Source organism: Schistocerca cancellata, chromosome 4 (assembly GCF_023864275.1).
Source record: "Schistocerca cancellata isolate TAMUIC-IGC-003103 chromosome 4, iqSchCanc2.1, whole genome shotgun sequence".
In the NCBI taxonomy this organism is placed as follows: domain Eukaryota; kingdom Metazoa; phylum Arthropoda; class Insecta; order Orthoptera; family Acrididae; genus Schistocerca; species Schistocerca cancellata.
In genome coordinates this window covers 641,781,641-641,804,174 of record NC_064629.1, presented here as the reverse complement: position 1 = coordinate 641,804,174, position 22,534 = coordinate 641,781,641, and the positions used below count along the sequence as shown (strand labels likewise).

General features: G+C 37.1%; 1 protein-coding gene across 5 annotated transcripts in view; it reads left to right on the top strand.

Annotated features, from left to right (window-relative positions):
* The first annotated feature begins 2,798 nt into the window (after positions 1–2,798).
* Positions 2,799–22,534, top strand: part of LOC126183263 (rho GTPase-activating protein 190) — a 308,492-nt gene continuing 288,756 nt past the window's right edge. For all 5 annotated transcript variants that reach the window (XM_049925082.1, XM_049925086.1, XM_049925085.1 and 2 more), the window contains exon 1: positions 2,799–3,079. The gene's annotated coding sequence lies outside the window, so the exon portion shown is untranslated. The remainder of the gene's footprint in view (positions 3,080–22,534) is intronic.

The following is a 22,534-nucleotide window of genomic DNA, read 5'->3' as shown; positions in this document are numbered from 1 at the left end:
AAATGTATTTCTCGGATTCTGATATGGAAGGAACTGGGTGAATACCAGACTGTCAGTAATACCTCCAGTGGCTTCAGTGTTCAGCTGTATAGTGAAGCCTGTGCACACTTTTGTGTCACACATATCTCGTACAGAACAATTATCCTGTGCTTAAGTTAAGACTTTTCATCAGTCTTGTTTTGCATACAATACTGTGTCAGCTAAGAATCCGACTGGTCCCCCAATTAAAAATTAAATGACATTAGAAGCTACATTGTTTCTTTGCTCGTCCCGTTTTACATCGTAACTGCAATTTCTCACATGACCGCAGGTTAGTTGGACCAGCTGCCTAGCCAGTGCTGTACAAGTTAAATACGCCGGTTGAGCCGTTGTCCTGTATTATCGCTAAGTCGATGTGCGCGTAACGCACAGCATAAAACGTATCCTTATTATCGAACTTGACACAAGAAAAAGTAAGGGCCCTAAAATGGAACCTTTTTGGACCCCACACGTAATTAGTTCCCAGTTGAATGATGCCTAATAACTTAATATATGTCCCTCTCCTAAGAACACCCTTTGTTTCCTGCCAGAGATATAAAATCTGAACTATTTTGCAGCATTTTCTGTTACACCATAATACACCTTTCATCAGTAAAATTATCAGATGCCAAGTTTGTTTTGTTTGCTGATGATACAAACATGGCAATAAATAGCAAATCAAATGTAGTCTTAGAAAGATCTGCTAATAAAATATTTGTGGACATTAATCACTGGTTCCTAGCCAATTCTTTGTCACTGAACTTTGAAAAACACACTACATGCAGTTCAGAACCTGTAAGGGGTGTCCCATGCGTATATGTGTAAATATGATGACAAGTAGATAGAAGAAGTTGGCAGTGTTAAATTCTTGGAATTAAAGCTTGATAATAAATTCAAATGGGAGGAGCACACCACAGAACTGCTGAAGCATCTAAACAAATCTCTATTTCCCATGCAAACTCAGTCAGTCATAGGGGATATAAAAATGAAAAGCTGTCATACTACACTCACTTTCACTCTGTATTGTTACATGGGATTATTTTTTGGGGTAATTCATCATGCCAAACAAAAGTTTTCCAGGCATAAAAATGTGCAATAAGAGTTACTGCGGTTTGATGTCAAGAATATCCTCCTGAGACCTTTTTAGGGAATTAGGGATACTAACTACTGCTTCCCAATATATCTATTCCTTAATGAAATTTGTCATTAAAAATATATCACTTTTTCAAACCAACAGCTCAGTTCATGGAATCAATACTAGAAATAAGAATAATCTTCACAAGGATTTAAAGTCACTTACTCTTGTACAAAAAGGTGTGCATTATTCAGAGACAGACAGACAATTGTTAGCCAACTCCATTGATGAATTTCTCAGTAGAACCAACTGATTTTGTGTATATATAAAGTAAATCTAACTTCTGCACCATTTCAATACAGTAAAGTGTTCATTGTAAATAAGTATTGTAGTAGTTCTATTATATGTTTATTACCTTATAAATAAAAAACCATTCTTTTTTAATTTTAAATTCAGTGCATTAATGCGATCTTAGTAAATGAGTGCTGTAAAATGATCTTTTCATATAGTGTTCATTTTTAAAAAATGACAATGATTCCACTTGGGACTTGTGGAAGGTACATCAGTTTATTTGTTTTAGTTGTAAGCATTTGTCATGTATCATTGTTTTTCTGACATGTTCTACATCCTGGAGGACCTCCTCACTACGGATCAATTAGAATGAAAGTAAATCTAATCTAAATCTAATCAGGTTTATCCTTATGATGAACACAGTTTAGTTGTGAGCGTTCAAAAGGTCCTGTCATATTACGATATTCCCCTCCCATGATTGCTGGCGGTCAGTGACATCTTCCTGATCTTTTTAGTTCTTTAGTTTTTGGTCTGAGCTTGCACGATGAAATGTGTTGTCAAACTTCTTCTGAAACCGTTGTATGATCTGTATATCTGTGTTCACAGTTTCGATAGTGCTAGTCAGCTATTAAAGGTATATACTAGATTGAAGCGGAGTCTTTTTGCTGCTTCGGAGGGTTAGACCAGTGGGATCTTGACCCCTTCCCGACGTATCTTAACATTACTGCCGCATACGGCCTGGCCAACTACTGATTCAGTTCAATGTTCCAAGAAAAGTAGCCCTTTTCCTCTTAATTTTATCTTGTACACCTAATCTGATTATGGAGGTTTCTGTGTGATGAAACTCAAATTAAAAATTGAAACTTCATTTCTTTCCATCCAAAATGAAGCGAAGTGCGGAGCGTGACACGATTGAAGACTACTTTAATGCGATTACACTATAATCGAATGAGAGATAGTGTGAATCTTGAAAATTTCCCGGGATATTCAATACCCGATGCAGTGTCGGGCATACAGGTGGTCATCGTTTTCCACAACGCGTGATATTTCATCTGGTTAGGTTCCACACATCTTCAGGTGACCCTTCCTCAGGTGAGCAGTATCCGACAGATCACCTGAAGATGTCTGGTAGGTGGTCAGATGAAATATCGTGCGTGATAGAAAGCAACGACCAACTGCAATCTTGACGTATAGTCGAGTGTTACACTGCGCTTTATTATAACATTTTGGCTCTCTTATGAATTAAGTCTTTTATGCTGCGCAGAACTATATGTAGAATTGTAGACGCTGGTGTAACACTTTGCTTGATGCTTCAAATTTCTAACATATCCTTGTTTCAAATCCCTTATGTTGGTAACCATCGGATGAACGCAGAATATTTCTTAGCGGAGCTCGGAAAATCTAACATGGCGTCTGTTTGATTGTGTGTGTGTATAGTGGCAGCTGACGCGAGGAAAATAATGGGATCATTATTTTTTTATTTTCATCCTGATACTCAAAAATAAAGCTACTCAGTTTACGAAATGCGATATTTGAGTTGGGGGCGGACGTCCTGCTGTTGCATTTCAAGACAAAAATGACGAAAAAAAAGGGGGTTTAAATGCAGTTGTCATTTCATGTCAATTAACTCACATGCGATCAACAGAAGTAATGTGAATGTGCTAATGAATCTTCATTATGTGGATTCTTGAGAGGGTGAGTAGAATATTATAGCTTTTGAGCACTAAGTAGTAATACACGATTCTTTTAAGAGTTTTGCGGTGTTTGAAGTCGGCCAACGTTGCTTGTATTTTCGTGGGCTGCATGGCTCATTTGTGAACTCGTACATTGTAGTTTATAATTATAAACAAAAGATAAAAACAGACTTTTTGTGTACGTATATATGACATGAATCGTTTCATTGCCGTGCTTTTGTGTGCTAATTGACGTAAGATTCATCTTGTGGGAAGTATCCGGAAGGCGTATGATCTTTGATTAGTATGTTGTTTGTAAATATTGAGAGGTATGTAAGTAAAGAACGACATTTATTCTTCTATAAGGCGCGCTTCCCCTAGCTGCGTTGCTTGGAATCGAAATGTGTGTGGTTTACTGTACCTTCAATGATCTTGGCTGTGGCACGTCGTAGATACTATCAGCTTGTTTTCCAGATATCTCTAGTAACTGACACATTAAATGAAAGTGGTAGTTCTAGAAATAAAGTTTTATCGAGTCATGTAGTTGGATAAAGTTAGTCATCGATATTAATGACATTTGGGTTACTCACATAGCAGTGTGACGCCCTAACATTTGTTTGTTTACGACCTGCATCTGATAAGCATTTTGTGTCAATGTCTAACTTAACCCCCAACCCCCTGAATTGTTTAGCAACATTGACGGAAAAGTTAATCCAGTTTTTTATTGAAAGACAAGCTATTTCAGTGTTTATTAATTTTGCCTCATGTGGTGAAGAAATGTGGACTACATGATCGAAAGCTCTGATGGCACCCTTCACTGGTTATTAATCTTTCAACATGGAAACTAACAGAAAAAAATACTTGCCAGAAGTGAATGTCAGAATCTTGATCTGTAGAATTTTCTCCAAGGTTTAGACTCTTTTACGTTGCATAATGCTGACTGAATAAAATAATAATAAAAAACGAAATCACACACACACACACACACACACACACACACACACACACACAAAACATTCTTGCTCTCGTGGCAGGATACTGTGCTTTGTTTTCAGTACCATTATAATTGTCATTCCAGTGTATGAGATATCATACTATAAATTCTATAAATTGATGAGGACTGTGTAAATGCATGCATATGTATCATTTATAAGAAAAGCGCTTTTTCAGCAATCAGTACTTTTAAATTTACTAGATACCATCAGAAAAGTAAACAACTTTGTTGTGTTGATGGCTGCAAGTTAACTAGTTTTGTCACTTTTTGCTTTTTAAACATATTGTTTATAATATGTGGCTGCTTCTGTTGATAAATTTTTTTGAGAAGGAATTGGGTAACTCTTATACCAATATCTTTCTTGTTCACACTGGTATGCACCAAGGGAACTGTATTATTTGTGGAATTGCTTCATGACTCTGAACATCAGAAGTCATTATTTTGTGGGGAGAGAGTTCTTACTCAGCAGTTTATCTGTTGTGATAATCTATATATGTGAAAGTGTTGCTTATAGGCAAGTGTGTGCTTTTTATTATTTAAATCTCAAATTGAATGGGCTTGGTGTTTAAGATTATTACATTCATCAAATGCATAATGAAACATCTGTGATGCTCAACACAGTGGATGTGATGTAGAAATGCATTTCTTTGTGGCAATTAAGTAACAATTTTAAACCTTCCTCCAGGTTATCCAGTTAAAAAATAGAGCAGTCAGCTGTTGTAGCATTCTTTATTCTTCAATTGAATTGTGAACAAACATGAGGTGTTGTAGCACAGTGTAAGTGAATATCCAAAGTGCCTGCTTAATTTTGTGTTAGAATTCAGAGATTGGTTAAATTTTTTTTTTTAAGCAGAAATCTGTGCAAAATGAATAATAGCTATCATTACATATTTTCCTCGAGTCACTGACGTTATATTTTGTGTGTGTGATCATCTGTTCCTCTCTTCTTTTTACTAAACTGATGCATTAGTTATTTTTTAGTGTGTACATTTCAGAGGCAAAAAATACTGTATGGTAAAGATGGGCATTGCTGCAAGAATTCATGATCTTTCGATAGGTCCAGCAGGTTATGAATATATCATAATTTAAACCCAAAATTTTCTTTGGTAGCTTCATTTTGGTGCTAAGGTTATGCCTCTTGTGTCAATTATCAGTTCATACTACACTAAAAAGGGTACAGAATCTTTTGGAATATGATTTTACAGAAGAATCATGGTTAGCTGTGTAAATTAAGTAACCAATGAAAACTTAAAAATTCAGTTGCTGAGAAAAGAGCTTTAGGACACAAGTTGACTAGAAGAAGGAATAGCTTGATAAGACACACTCCTAGATACAAAGGAATCAGAATATGGTTACGAGGGCATGTGTTGTTGTGGAGTAGCAAGACTAAAATACAGTAAACAGCTTTGTGAAAATCTATACTCTGCAAATCACTGTGAAGTGCAAGGCAGTGTGTACGTCCAATTGTACCAGTTATTAGGGTTTCTTTCCATTGTGTTCATGTATGGAGCACAGGAAGAATGATTATTCCATAGGCTCTGTGCTTGCTTTAATTTATCTAATGACCCCTATGTGAGCAATATGTAGAGGGTTGTGGTATATTCCTAGAGTTGTCATTTAAAGCCAGTTCTTGAAATGTAGTAGGCTTTTGCAGGATAGTTTACATCCATCTTCAAGAGTTTGCCAGTTTAGTTTCTTCAGCATCTCAGTGACATTCTCCCTCAGGTCAGACAAACCTGTGATCATTCATGTTGCCCTTCTCTATATACGTTCACTATCCCCCATTGACGGCCGCGGTGGTCGTGCGGTTCTAGGCGCTCCAGTTCGGAGCCGCGCTGCTGCTACGGTCGCAGGTTCGAATCCTGCCTCGGGCATGGATGTGTGTGATGTCCTTAGGTTAGCTAGGTTTAATTAGTTCTAAGTTCTAGGGGACTGATGACCACAGCAGTTGAGTCCCATAGTGCTCAGAGCCATTTTTTTATCCCCTGTTAGTACTGTCTTGTAGGGGTTAGTGATGTAAAATGCCTGGTCATTTATAAGTTGGGTCAAATACCCAAAGTTTAAAGATTAAATGGTAACTGACACTTATAAAAGAAAGATTTAAAATGATATTTTGTATTGGAAGAGGTGCTTTGCATCACTTCTTCAATACTGGTGGGGTAATGAAGTTGAAAAAGCTATTTGAGAGTCAGGGAAGAGTTATTAGGGGAGTTAATTTGGGTTGTAAACATAACTATACATTTGTCATTACAAATGTTTAGTTATACTTACAACCCAATTTAACTCCCCTAATAACTCTTCAATTCTTGGGCTAGTACATAAGAAAAATAAAAAAAAAATCATGTTTAAAAGTAATTATTGAAGAAAATCTAGTTTATATTAAGTAGGTAGCCTGTAGGTAGTATTTTTACTTATACTATTCTACTGCTAAAATATCAGAGTAAAAAAACTTTATCCATAATGATTTTAATTGGGTATGAGTCGTGTGCCAATTCAGATTCCATGAGTCCAAGAGACATCAATTCTCTAGGAATAGACTAGTATTGGAATTGAACGATTCCAGCATCTTCAGCATCAATTCTTTATTATTAAATATTTTTATGTAAGTTTTCTCATTTTATATTCACAGCAGTGCAGTCATTTAAAAGTAGATAAAGAAAGGAGCAGAATAGAAAACCATAGTCTGACTCAGTTATCGCTGCATGTGACAATAAAGCATGTTTTTTTGCTGAAAAAGTTTAACATTTAAGGATACATTTATTATCAAGAAACACATACATTCAGTAATACTTTTGTTATCAATAATCATTCTTCAGTAATATTCATAGGTTTTACGCACTTTATAAAGTGTGTTACATTGCAAACCAATGCCCTGAGGACAATGTTTTTTTTTTTTATACGAGGTTTTCACTACAGACCTGTTCAACACTGTGTGTGTGTGTGTGGGGGGGGGGGGGGGGCAAAAGGACATTGTAAATGATAAACAACTGTAAATAACGTGTGTCCTTCCTTGGTAAAGCAAGCTGCAATGCTAATAAAAAAAACATACTTCTCTCTTCTTTCCTTTCGGTCTTAATAGTAAAGACAAAGAATGACAGTTGTATGTTTAAATGTAAATATTTACTAACTTCTAACATAGGGAGTATCAACCCATCCTTTATTTTACTTTTGAAGTTATACATTCTTGTAGTAAAAACTTGAAAAAGTACTTTTTTATAAGCACCCAGATTATGGGCATTTAAGACGGTTTTGGGCAAATTTCCATTTTAAATATCCTGCCCACTGGACATTTGCGGGGCCTACATCACTAGTAGGGGTCCCACACAATTGAACAGTATTCTAGAATGTGTTTCATGAATGATTTGTAATCAATCTTCTCTGTAGACTGATTGGACTTCCCCAGTTTTCTACTAACAAACCAAAGTGTAATACCTGCTTTAACCACAACTGTGCCTAAGTGATAATTCCATTTCATATCCCTACTAAGTGTTACATCCAGGTATGTGTGTGGCTGAGTCCAACTATAGACTCATTGAGATCATAGTCATAAGATACTACGTTTTTTTTGTGAGTGGTGTGATTTTACACTTCTGAACTCGAGTTGGCAGTCCTTGCACCACTTTGAAATCCTATAAAGATGTGACTGAATAATTATGCAGCTTCTTTCAGGCTGTAATTTGTTATTGATAACTGCATCATTTGCAAAAAAGCCTGAGCTTACTATTAATATTCTCTACAAGGTCATTAACATGTAACATGAACAGCAGGTGTCTAAGACACTTCCATGGGGTCACCCAAAGTTACTACTACATCTGCCAGTGACTTGACTCTCCATCCAGATAATATACTCTGTCCTCCCCCCCCCCCCCCCCCCCCCTAAAAAAATCCGCAGTCCAGTCACAAATTTACTTGATACCCCCATATAATTGTAATTTTGACAGTAAGTATAGATGTGGTACTGCGTAAAATGTTTTTTGGAAATCAAGAAATACTGCATCTGCCTTACTGCCAGTATCCAAAGCTTTCTGTATGTCATATGAGAATAATGTGAGTTGGGTTTGACATTATCAGTATTTTCAGAATCTACACTGGTTTTCAAGGAGTAGGTCATTCTGTTCGAGATGTCTCATTATGTTTGGACTCAGAATATGTTCCATGATTCTACATCAAATCATTGCCAAGGATATTGGACGGTAGTTTTCTGGATCACTTCTACTGTCCTTGTTGTAAACGAATGTGACCTGTGTTTTCTTCAAACTACTGGGTATTGTTTTTTTCTCCCAGGGATCTATGGTAGATTATAGTACAGATTGATGGAAGGTACAGTAACTAAGCAGAAAAGATTTGCACTAGACAGACTATTGGGAAGAGCTGCGCAAATGCATATTCGGACTGACGATTGCAGCAACAGATATCATCACTGGATAAATGTGTGTAAAGTGAATTGGTATAGATGTAGAAATGAATGTGGTGATAAGGATAACTATATTCAGATTCTGCAGAAAATCAAGTTGCCATGTTCTGAGTTCAAGTAAATGATTTTGCTATTTGTGCAGTTAGCATATCAGTATGTGGCATTTTTGTCATCATGTGCCACATGAAATGAGCCTGTTACACACAGATCCTTTCTTTAACACTTTTGGTAGAGGTGCATACTTTTCTACCAGTGGAAGCAGATTTTCTGTGATTTCTCCAAATCACTGTAAGGAAATGATAGGTTTGTTCCTTAAAAAAGGCCACCATGAATTTACATGTCCAGTGCGAGCGTGTGCTCTCTTGGAATGTTAATCAGTGTCACTATGATGCTAGCCACAATCTTCTTTTCCAACTTTCTTGAACTTAGTGAAAAAAGTTGTTGTTTTTATTGTTCAGATTGAATTGTGAAGCTGCCAGGAAATGACAGTTAACTGAATGAAAACACTCTTTTGTACATACCCTTTACAAATATCTTTGAACTGAAATCGATAGACTTCGGGATTCGTATTTGCTTGTATCGTATTTTCCCCCTTTCTTACTCAGAGTTGCTGCTAAATATATGAATTGCTGTGGAACATTACTTAACCAATGTTGTGAATCATGAATTGATTTTGTTAGTATTGACAGACGATCTTCAGTGTTTTTTACTTATATTGTTTTTCCTTGTAAAACTGTTTTATAACTTTTATGGGTTTGATGAGATTAAATATACTTCTTGTTCCAAAGATCCATAGATAAAAGATCCTCAATAATGTATAACATGTCATAAAACAAGATTATGTATTATTTATGAGGGAATTATTGTTCCTGCCATAGATTCTAAGTTAAATGGCTGTCATGGATGTGGAATAAGTCAAGAAAGTCTGAAATCTATTTTTATTTATGAGGTAATAACAAAATACTGCTCAGACGTAACTCCAACACTCGTTGTTAATAATTTGTCTTAGGATCATTTTTAGTGATAGAAAGATTTTTGTGGTCAATAGAAGGGATAACATGTATGCTGACATGTGATCATACATACATAAATATGATTAATGAGAACAGAACGGGTCATAACCAACACATTATTATGCTTAAGTATTTGTAATGAAAAAAAAGAGTAATTTAATACAGATAAGTAGGAAAAACAAACCTGTAACATTCGGATACAGCATTAGTAGTGTCCTGCGTGACACAATCATGTTGATAAAAATATCTGGGCATAAAGTTGCAAAGCAATATGAAATGGAATGAGCTTGTGAGGATTGTGATAGGGAAGGCGAAGGATCAACTTCAGTTTATTGGGATAATTTTGGGAAAGTGTATTTCATCTGTGAAGGAGAGTGGGTATAAGACACTAGTGCAGTCTATTCTTGCGCACTGCTTGAGTGTTTAGGATCTGCACCAGGTCGGATCAAAGGAAGACATAGAAGCAGTTCAGAGACGGCCTGCTAGATTTGTTACCAGTAAGCTCGAACAACATGCAAGTATTATGGAGATGCTTCAGGAACTCACATGGGAATGCCTGGAGGGAAGGCAATGTTCTTTCTAAGGAACACTATTGAGAAAATTATAAAATCAGCATTTGAAAATGACTGCTGAACAGTCCTACTGCCGCCAGCACACATTTCTTATAAGGGCCACAGAGATGACATATGAGAAATAAGGGCTTATGCGAAGGCAGATAGGCAATCATTTTTCCCTTGCTTTATTTGCGAGTAGAACAGAAAAAAAAAAAGACTGATAGTGGTACAGAGTACTCTCTGCTACACACCATATGATGGCGTGCAGAGTTTATTTGCCGATGTATATAGAACCACTACTAGAAATGATAAGTAATTCTCTTTTTTGTCATAGTTTTGTAAAAACTGTAACTATACAGTTTATCACCTAGTGTACATTTAATGAAACCAGTGTTAATCTGTCTCAAACGATGGTGTAAAACTGATTTCCAGCACCTGAAGATCTGAAATGCATTGTGTATTAATGAAATCACAGTTAGTGACTGAAGGCAGTTTGTTTTCTTATCATTTTTGCAAACGTAATACCATCACGGCAACAACACTGTCAACAATGGAGAAAATTAATGAACTGTACAATTTTAAAGGCCATTATATTTGCCATTGACTGTGGAAATTATTTATTTCACTATTGTAGTTTCAGCCTTTGGGCTACTTCCAAGTGGTACTGCAAAAGATTTTGCTTCAACATGTGTCAGTCTTTAAGATTATCTAACATATATACAAGTAATAGTCAAAAATAGGTCATTTTCGGTGTAAAAATGCAGTAACATCAGGTGTGTGTGAAGGTCTGTACATTGTGAAATGATGTAAATTATACGAAATGCTATCACTGTTAACGTCATTCACATAAATTGTTACAAATCGATGTTCTCGCACAATCCGCACTTGTCTGATGTTACTGTATTATACAAGTTGGAAGATTTTAAAGTTTGCCAGTTTATGGATCTGAATCCACTCCATAGAGCTGCTTAGAATAGTGACTCCTCATTCAGTTCTGAATTGCCCACAGTCCTAATGAAGTCTAATGGAAGGTGTAGCATTTGAACGTACTATATTCTTTAACCTGTCAAACTGGTCTTGGACAACAACAAAATATGTTCAGATGTTTATTAATTATCCTTAATTTATACATGTACGTGCGCTTCTTAGTTAAAGATATACAGATTTTAACACACTTAAAAATTGGTGATTCTTATTATATAATTTACATTCTGGTATATCTCATTACATATCTACATCATTATATATGAATATGGTAAAAACACCATCTCATCCATTGTGTAAATGAGTATTAAGTACAGAATTCACACACTTCTTTCCCATTTCAATGTGGCGCAGTGGTTAACACACTGGATTCGCATTCGGGAGGACGACGGTTCAATCCCGCGTCCGGCCATCCTGATTTAGGTTTTCCATGATTTCCCTAAATTGCTCCAGGCAAATGGCGGGATGGGTCCTTTGAAAGGGCATGGCTGACTTCCATCCCCTTCCTTCCCTCATCCGATGAGACAGATGACCTCGTTGTCTGGTCTCCTTCCCCAAACAACCCAAACCCATTTCACTTTTTTGTGTATCATCTACTTGCATGTTTGTGGCTATTATGTATCAATGACAGCTGTAAAAATGGTGTCTGGCATGCAGCTGTATCTAGTACTGTGCAAATGTGCATATGTTCTTGGAGTAAGGGGCAGGACACAGAAACATCTAAAATGATATTTCTGGAAAGGAGGGACAACTTCATTGGCATACAAATCAGACATTATGTTAGACTGTGATTGAGAGCTGTTAGTTGATGAAATATTTTTAAAAATGCTGTTGTTATTTTAAGGAAGGAGACAGGTAATAAAGTAACTGAGTGTATTATTCTATTCTAAACAATGAGTAATAGTTAGAAAATCAAGTCCACGTTATGAAAAATACAACATTAACTCATCATTGAACATTATGTCAACTTTTTTCCCCACAGAGTTATTATCTTAATCTCTCTGGTACTGATGATACTGTTATCATAATATGCTATATTTACTTGACATTTTTGTGTTCTGTTTATTATTGCTACATATATAAAGACCGAGCACAAGTTCAGAAACATTGAGACAAGTAGATTTTGTAGTGTTCAGCACATAGAAGTGTGTGCTTGTGAATTAATACCGACAGACAATTTGATTTTAATTGTAAATATATTTAGATCCCCACTGCGAAATTTTTGAATATGTTATGAGGAATCTGTATTCCTTACTGTGTTATGTGTGAGACAGCAAGAAGCAGTCAATAGTTTGTGGTGACTTCAGTGTAGATTTTCTAAAACATTATGATAGGAAAAATGATCTGTAAATCCTATTTGGACCTTACACTTTGATCTCAGTAATTAACTTTCCAGCATAGGCGGATAAAGGCTGTAGGACCCCAATTGGTAATATCTTCTTTGGTGAAACTCAGGGTAAGAAAATAACTGTTTACCAAATAACAAATGCTCTCTCTGATGATGATGATGATGATGATGATGCACAGTTAGTTGGGATAAATAACATACTTCCTTACAGTATGGATACTCCACAGTGGAAATCTGTTAGGATAATTAATGACTCCGGCACAAATGTTTTTAAGTATAGTTTTCACTGGATGACCTGGGATGAAATTTATAATTAGCCATATGCTAACATAAAATTTAATATATTCCATGATAAAGTCATATCAGTATTTGAAAACAGCTTTCTGCATAAGCTAACCGGAAAAGACTTTAAACAGCCGTGTAAAAAATCATGGTTCTTTACAAGTATTATAGTGTCTTGTGAAATGAAAAGGGAAATGTATCTGCTGACGAGAACAAGTACAGAGCCTGCAGTCATTGCACTCTATAAAAGTTACTCAAAATTACTCAAAGGTTATTAAAAAATTAAGGAATAAGCACATAATGTCAGAAATAAGTAATTCTGACAACAGAATAATGGCTACATGGAATGTAATAAAACAAGATACAGGAATACCAGCCACAAAACAAGATAACATCACTACTGAGCTGAATGGAAAGGCTATAAATCTAAATGTATATGGATACTCTGCAAATCACATTTAAGTGCCTGGCAGAGGGTTCATGAAACCATCTTCACAATTCTTTATTGTTCCAATCTCATACAGCGTGCAGAAAGAATGAACACCAATATCTTTCCGTATGAGCTCTGATTTCCCTTATTTTATCATGGTGATCGTTTCTCCCTATGTAGGTTGGTGTCAACAAAATATTTTCGCATTCGGAGGATAATGTTGGTGATTGGGATTTTGTGAGAAGGTCCACCGCAACGAAAAACACCTTTATTTTAATAATGTCCACCCCAAACCCTGTATCATTTCACTGACACTCTCTCCCCATTTGATGAGCCACAGGTAGCAAATGTATTTAATAACCATTTCTTAAATATATTAGAAAGCATAGGGGTAAACAGTTCAAGAGAAAAATTACAGCATGTGTTGAAAAAGTAACTCTCATAAAATTCAATCGTATGAATGTATCACAGGCTTCTGAAATGAAGATAATCATACATTCACTCAAAAATAAAAACTTGGATGGTTTTCATTGTGTTTCCAATAGAGTACTAAAGATCTTTTCCCATATAATAATCTTTGTTTTATTGGAAGTATGTAATCTATCACTAACTCAAGGCATTTTACCAGAGAGAGACTAAATTATGCCATTGTCAAATCCCTATTTAAGGAAAGTGATAGGAGATATGTCAGGAACTAGCACCCTGAAAGTAGAGTTAGAAAAAACTGAAAGCAGCTGCCAGATTAATGCTCATTTATGGAATTTATACCATATACTGCCAAGTCTGAAAACAAAAAGGGAGAAGATAGTTTAGAATTTTAACATCTTGTCAACATCAAGATTATTGGTGATGGAGCATACTGTGTTGGGTAAGGAATTAATCTAGTGTGATTTGGGGAAACTGCAGAAAATCCGAATCAGCAGAACAGGGTGGGACTTTGAATCCCACTTTCCCATTTAACAGGACAGTGTTTTAAGTCTTGGACCCTGAGGTAACCTGCCTATATCATATTATGTGCATGATCCATCTCAGCTCTGGCATACCCATTCTTAAGACTCTGGTGGATGTAGGACAGAATCTGTCCACTGGTGTGCTGAGAGGGAACTTATAAAAAGTAGTTATGTTCAAAATAATGGTAAGTGACTATAGAACATCTTTGGGTGTGTGGATAAATGTTTTATGGCAGACATGAAAATGAGAGTACAGCCTGAATTCCTGAACTTAAGAAAAACTAGTTTAGTATGAGAGGTTATATGAAAAAAATTGAGAGGTGCAAATTGTCCTATAGCTTGACTTGTTATCTACCATAGTGAAATTGCCTCAACTTTTATGGGAAAGATAATCATGCCAGTCTGTTGTTATTGCTTCCATTCAGGATTTATTTAGTGTTGTCACTGAGGGTAGACATCAAGATTATGTAGATGTGATGACAGATCCATTAGCAGTGGGGCTTAAAATTGCATCTTTTTTGTGGGAGGTGAATTTGTCATTTGTTGCAGTTCGTAACAATTAACAATGATTGCATACTTCAGCCTTTCAGAGGCAACACGATGGAAATTCGCATGAACTTTTTTTTTTTAATAGAGTAAGTCTGACAGAGAAATTCCACGAATAATGTAAGAAAGTTATATTTATATGGATTCACAGAAAAGGAGAGAAACTATCTAGAATTATTTTAATGTTGACTTAATTTGCAGTTTAATGTAGAAATTGAAGCAGAGCTTTAGCCTCCACCTTATATGGTCTTTAGAGTGCAGAAAGCTCTCTACAGACTTTCATTTCTACCAGTTTAATTTACACACTTCTGTGCTTTAAACTTTACATTTTGAGAGGATAGTTTACATTAACCTTTAAGTGTTCACCCAAAGTGTAATGCAGATCCGTTGTGTGTTAGGTACATGTTTCTGTATTTCACTAATATTTAAATATTTGTAAGTGTTGTTTATGGCAAACCAACTCACTTGAATACATCATTTGAATAGTGCTCAAGCAGAAACTTTAAAGCAGCAGAATATCTTAAAGTGCTCAAGTGAGAAAATCAATAGTGCGGACAAACAGTATTATTTGTCCCAATTTAATTATGGGCATGTTATTTATGGCTCAGCTCAACCTTTTGATAGAACAATGATGGACACCATACACTGCAAGCACAATGAATTGCCAGTCTTATTTCTAGCAACTGTATAAAAGCTAATGTGCTGCCTCTTAACTCTCTGCAGCGTACAATTGAGACCCACTTGTATGCTGCTTTTTATGTTAAATTTTAAATACATGTTGCTTCTTTACGGTCTCACACACACTGATTAAGAGAAGAAGATAATCAAGTTGATCACATCACTTCCAAGTATTACTTCTTCAGAATTCCTCTACCAACGACGTACGTGATTTTTGATGCCAACTTTTACCCAGACCTGAAGAAGGCCTTAAGAGAAATTTCTGCTGTAAGTTAATTTGCAGTATTTTTGGACTTACTTGTATGAAGAAAAATTAAATAAATAATTCAAAGCAGTATTTTCCATCAGGAAATAAAACTGCACAATAAGTTGCTCAAAGAATTGTCAGAAATAACTAAAACCAATTTATTTAAAAAGGCAATTAAAGCATACATTTAAGCAATATATACTAAACAATATAGGACTGCTTAAAACACACAAAGCAAGGATCGGTAAAAAACATTATGGTTGTTAAAAATTAATAAACACACAACATTTTGGTCAGTCCTCAATTGCCATACATAGTATAATCTATGTTACTGCAAAATTGTATTCTCAAGATCGTAGATGGAAAGAGCTAACCTCCATTCGTTTTTCTGAGCTCAACATCTTGATTATGAAGGGTTTACGACTCAGTTTTTCAGACAGTCAAATGTGAATCCACAAAGAATACAATGAAGAGATGGGGATATTATTGTGGTCCTAATGTCAGCTTAAATGATGTGTGTATAATGTGTGCAATGTGTACAGTGACTTGGAGTGAGATATGATCAAATCGTGTAATATTAGGATTTGAATTAGCTAGACTTACAAATAATTGCACACATCCATGTTTGTTAACTTTAAATTATATTTTATTGTTGTATTAAGCTTACATGTACAATATCATCGTAAAATGTCGTTAAGTGAATAAACAACTAGCTAACTAAGTTGGAAAAATGTGTAACAAGTTTTCTAGTACTGCACCATAAAAGCTTCAACAGTACTGATCTTTACTGTGTGCAATCTCCTTACATACCATTTCATTATTGTTTTGGATAAAATATTACGAGAGAAGTTTGAGCACAGAAGAATTTATTAATATTTATACTGGCACATTAAACTGCAGTGAAGCTTTCAAGCTTACAGCAGTATACATTTTCAGTTATACAGATTGTACTTGTACAGAGTGGGGCAAATAAAAGTGGTGTAAAGAACCAAGTTTCAGGGTACAAAGAAACACAGCAGAGGAAAGGAAATACAGTACTAACTTTACTACAGCATATCTTGAAAATGACCACTACTCATATCTTGGCACTTTCTGGCCCTGGTCAGCAAGTCACTAAAGACAGATTGAAGCTGCACTACTGGAATTGTTGCAGTCTAATCTGAAATGTTTTGCTGCAGTTCTTGAAGGCTGTGAGGGTTGTTGCGATAGACGTTAGACTTGAGGGCTTCTCACACAAAGTACTCATACACTGACAGATCAGGTGATCTGGGTGGTCGGCCAGGGCCACGACCAGACCAACATATGCTAACAACTCTGCCAGATGTGAAGATTGTGTAAATGTGCTCCAAAGTTTGGCTGGCTGTATGGGCAGTTGCTCCATCCTGCCACAAATGATTTCAAAATGTTGGCATTGTAACCCGCGGAAGTCAGTGTCTGATGAAAGAAGATGGAACCAATAGACACTACACACTAAATCCCAACCTTTTTGATCATGCAGTGATGTTTCTGGAAGTTACACAGATTCACCACTGCCCAGAATGTGTGATTCTGTGAGTTCACATAACCACTCTGGTGAAGCCAGGCTGCATCAGACATAAGGAACAGATTTGTCTAAACTGTTCATTGTTATCTTAGTGAACAGCCACTCAGAAAACTGGAGGCATTGAGGGGCATCTGCTGGTTGTAATGTATGAACAACGGACACCTGGTAGGGATGCACGTGCAGCTCTAGGTGGAGTATTCGTCTGCGTGATAGATGTGATGTGCTGGTCTCTTGCAACATAGGTCGGGTTGATTTGATAAGACTCTGAAACATTTTCTGGTGTGCGGGCACGTTTCAGCATATTTTTTGACTTGTTCAAAACAGAGCCTGTCTGATGCCATTTTCGGACTAAGCATTGCTTGACTCTCTTCACTGGCATTTTGACACCGTTAAACTTCTCAGCACACAACTGACCACACCATTTCCACGACTTTGTTGTCACGTAACTATCATGAAAGAAGGTTGTATACATGGAAGAACCCTGGAGATACTAAAAGGTTTCAGATAGATTATATAATCGTAAGACAGAGAATTAGGAACCAGATTTTAAATTATAAGACATTTCCAGGGGCAGATGTGGACTCTGACCACAATCTATTGGTTATGAACTGTAGATTAAAACTGAAGAAACTGCAAAAAGGTGGGAATTTAAGGAGATGGGACCTGGATGAACTGAAAGAACCAGAGGTTGTACAGAGTTTCAGGGAGAGCATAAGGGAACAGTTGACAGGAATGGGGAAAGAAATACAGTAGAAGAAGAATGGGTAGCTTTGAGGAATGAAATAGTGAAGGAAGCAGAGGATCAAGTAGGTAAAAAGACGAGGGCTAGTAGAAATCCTTGGGTAACAGAAGAGATACTGAATTTAATTGATGAAAGGAGAAAATACAAAAATGCAGTAAGTGAAGCAGGCAAAAAGGAATACAAACGTCTCAAAAATGAGATCGACAGGAAGTGCAAAATGGCTAAGCAAGGATGGCTAGAGGACAAGTGTAAGGATGTAGTGGCTTATCTCACGAGGGGTAAGATAGATACTGCCTACAGGAAAATTAAAGAGAACTTTGGAGAAAAGAGAACCACTTGCATGAATATCAAGAGCTCAGATGGAAACCCAGTTCTAAGCAAAGAAGGGAAAGCAGAAAGGTGGAAGGAGTATATAGAGGGTCTATACCGGGGCGATGTTCTTGAGGACAATATTATGGAAATGGAAGAGGATGTAGATGAATATGAAATGGGAGATATGATACTGCGTGAAGAGTTTGACAGAGCACTGAAAGACCCAAGTCGAAACAAGGCCCCGGGAGTAGACTACATTCCATTAGAACTACTGACAGCCTTGGGAGAGCCATCCTGACAAAACTCTACCAACTAGTGAGCAAGATGTACGAGACAGGTGAAATACCCTCAGACTTCAAGAAGAATATAATAATTCCAATCCCAAAGAAAGCAGGTGTTGACAGATGTGATAATTACTGAACTATCAGTTTAATAAGTCACAGCTGCAAAATACTAACGCGAATTCTTTACAGATGAATGGAGAAACTGGTAGAAGCCAACCTCGGGGAATATCAGTTCGGATTCCGTAGAAATGTTGGAACACGTGAGGCAATACTGACCCTACGACTTATCTTAGAAGAAAGATTAAGGAAAGGCAAACCTACTTTTCTAGCATTTGTAGACTTAGAGAAAGCTTTTGACAATGTTGATTGGAATACTCTCTTTCAAATTCTGAAGGTGGCAGGGGTAAACTACAGGGAGTGAAAGGCTATTTAGAATTTGTACAGAAAGCAGATGGCAGTTATAGGAGTCGAGGGGTATGAAAGGGAAGCAGTGGTTGGGAAGGGAGTGAGACAGGGTTGTAGCCTATCCCCGATGTTATTCAATCTGTATATTGAGCAAGCAATAAAGGAAACAAAAGAAAAGTTTGGAGTAGGGATTAAAATCCATGGAGAAGAAATAAAAACTTTGAGGTTCGCCGATGACATTGTAATTCTGTCAGAGACAGCAAAGGACTTGGAAGAGCAGTTGAACGGAATGGACAGTGTCTTGAAAGGAGGGTATAAGATGAACATCAACAAAAGCAAAACGAGGATAATGGAATGTAGTCGGGTGATGCTGAGTGAATTAGATTAGGAAATGAGACACTTAAAGTAGTAAAGGAGTTTTGCTATTTGGGGAGCAAAATAACTGATGATGGTCGAAGAAGAGAGGATATAAAATGTAGACTGGCAATAGCAAGGAAAGCGTTTCTGAAGAAGAGAAATTTGTTAACATCGAGTATTGATTTAAGTGTCAGGAAGTCATTTCTGAAAGTATTTGTATGGAGTGTAGCCATGTATGGAAGTGAAACATGGATGATAAATAGTTTAGACAAGAAGAGAATAGAAGCTTTCGAATTTTGGTGCTACAGAAGAATGCTGAAGATCAGATGGGTAGATCACATAACTAATGATGAGGTTTTGAATAGAGTTGGGGAGAAGAGGAGTTTGTGGCACAACTTGACTAGAAGAAGGGATCGGTTGGTAGGACATGTTCTGAGGCATCAAGGGATCACCAATTTAGTACTGGAGGGCAGCATGGAGGGTGAAAGTTGTAGAGGGAGACCAAGAGATGAATACACTAAGCAGATTCAGAAGGATGTAGGCTGCAGTAGGTACTGGGAGATGAAAAAGCTTGCATAGGATAGATTAGGATGGAGAGCTGCATCAAACCAGTCTCAGGACTGAAGACCTCAACAACAACAACTACTTTCCACAACAAACACCCATTGCTGCATTGTTAGTACCATCGCCTCCTTTGTACTGCTCCACTCACAATGGCACAGCCCATACTGCGCTCTGAACTGGTAGGGATCACGTGGCAGGCGTACACATTATGTGCACACTACGGGAGTGTGGTTAGATGCATACATTCACATCCAATCGCATCCACTCATCTGGGCCACTTTTATTTGCCCCACCCTGTATGTGTGTCCTCAGGGGAAACCATCTTAACGTAGTGCTGTCCGTGTGGGCGAAGAGGTTTGTGTGCTCTGTATTCGGAGGGCTATGCTGGCAGTAGCTTAGCTACGAGAAGGGTCACCCAAGCCGGATGGGCCAAAGAGGAGGAGCCAGACAAAGTGTGTCCCACAATGGCCTACCGCTCCCCCTTTTCTATCTCAAACCTGTCCTCACCATGTCCTTTTCCTGTCATTTCCTGTTATATGTATAAGACCCCCAACAGCAGAGAAAGAGTCTTTCGGAACGGTGAAGCTGGCAGAAGAGGCACCTTTTCTCTTTGGGTACAAAAAGAGTCCAAGTAGTGACTGTACCCAAGAGGGATGGCTACAGACAGCGTCTGACTCATAGTGAGCGGCTGATTGTAGGCTGGGCATCCTACTGCCTATGTGGAAAGTAACAGGAAACTACCACACAACATTTCCAAGCAGTACATGTTACATCTCTCCATGTGAAAGATTCCAGAGTTAAAACTTCCCCTCATTCGGATCTCCAGGAGGGGAACACATTGAGAGTAGACATATTTGAAAGGAGGAAAGGAAAGATAAGGATTGGAACATGGAATGTGAGGACACTGATGCAAGCAGGAAAGCTAGAGAATGATAAACAGGAGATGTAAAGGAACAGATTAGATGCCCTTGGTTTGTGTGAAATGAGATGGGGAGAGAATGGAGAGATAGAAAGTGGAGATTATAAGCTATTTTACTTGGGGGAAATCAAGAGTGATGAAAACAGAGTAGGAATATTGATAGGGCATAAGCTGAAAAATAAGGTAATGAAGGTACAATATATTGATGGAAAACTGATGATACGACTGAAGGGTAGTTCAAAAGATTTGGTGTTAATACAGGTATTTATGCCAACCAGCCAGCATAGAGATGAAGTGGAAGAATATTATGAGAAAATACAGGACCTCATCGAGAAAGAAAATAGAAACACCTGCATTATCATTATGGGGACTGGAATGCAGTGGTGGGTGAAGGAAGGGGTGAAGATACAATAGGAAAATTTGTATTAGGAATAAGAAATGAGAGAGGTGTATGACTAATTAGCTTCTGTGAAGAAAATTCATTAGCAGTGGTTAACACATCATTTGAACACCGCAAAAGGAGACGTTACACATGGATATCAAATTTGAATAGGGAAAGCTATCAGTTGGACTACATCCTGATACAAAAAAGGTTTAGGAACTGTTTGAAGAACATCAGAGCTCATCCAGGAGCAGGTACAAATTCAGACCACAACCTAGTAGTGGGAGAAATAAAAGTGATGTTGAAAAAAGTCTGGAGAGGTAAAGCAAAAGAAAGACTCAAAGAGGTAGGAAAGGCATCAGATTTGGAAAACGGATTTATGGAAAAATGGGAAAGAGGTGGTGTTGATGGAAGTGTTAATGACAAATGGATAAAAATGAGGGAAGGACACATGGACTCTGTCAAAGAAGTAACAGGAATTAGTGTCCCAAAGTACCAGGAAAGAATGGATAATAGAAAACATGTTAAAAAAGATAGAAGAGCGGAGAAAGTGGAAAAATGTAGAAACTGAAGAAGACAAAAAGAGGTACAGGAAACTGGATAATGAATTAAGAAGAGAAACTGAAGAAGCAAGGGAAAAATGGATGAAACAGAAATGCGAAAAAATAGAGAAAGAGGGAAAGTATGAAATGATGTATAGAGTGGCTTGTGAGATAGTTTTTGAATGTAAAAGAAAGAGGAATAACATGGAAATAGAGCGGATGGTAGTCTAGCAGAAGAACCACAGGAGGTTTTGAACAGATGGCAAGAATATATTGAATGTCTGTATAAGGGGGATGAAATATAAAGCAAAATTAAGGTTGAAGAGGAGCAATATGTGCTGGAAGATGGAAAAGGATTCACCATCTTGGAAGCAGAAGTAGAACAGGTGTGGAAGAAGATGAAGAATAGGAAGGCATGTGGAATTGATGATTTCCCAGCAGAACTGTTGAAGAGTCTGGGAGACAAGGAAAGAAAAGAAATAGTCTACCTCTGTAATGAGATATATGACAAAGGGGAATGGCCAGAGGACTTCCTTGCAACAGTTATGATACCAATAGAGAGAAAAAGAAACACTAAAAAATGTGAAGGACCATCAATCTAATTTCTCATGCAGCTAAAGTGTTGCTGAGAGTGTTGAATAGAAGGCCATATGGCAAGCTGGCTAGAGGGAGTGCAGAGAAGTGGTTTGGATTTAGAAGAGGAAAAGAACAGGAGATGCTATTGGCCTGTTAAGAACTATAGGGGAAAGATATATGGAAAAAGGTAGAGAAATCTTTGCTGTTTTTATAGATTTAGAAAAGGCTTTTGACAGAGTTCAGGGGAACAAACTGATGGATATTTTGAAGAGGAAAGGAGTGGATTGGAAAGAGAGACGACTGATACAGAATCTGTATTTACACCAGAAAGTAAAGATAAGGATTAGAAATGAAATGTCAGAAGGAAGCAGCATTGGACGAGATGTTAGACAAGGTTGTTGCCTTTTCCCA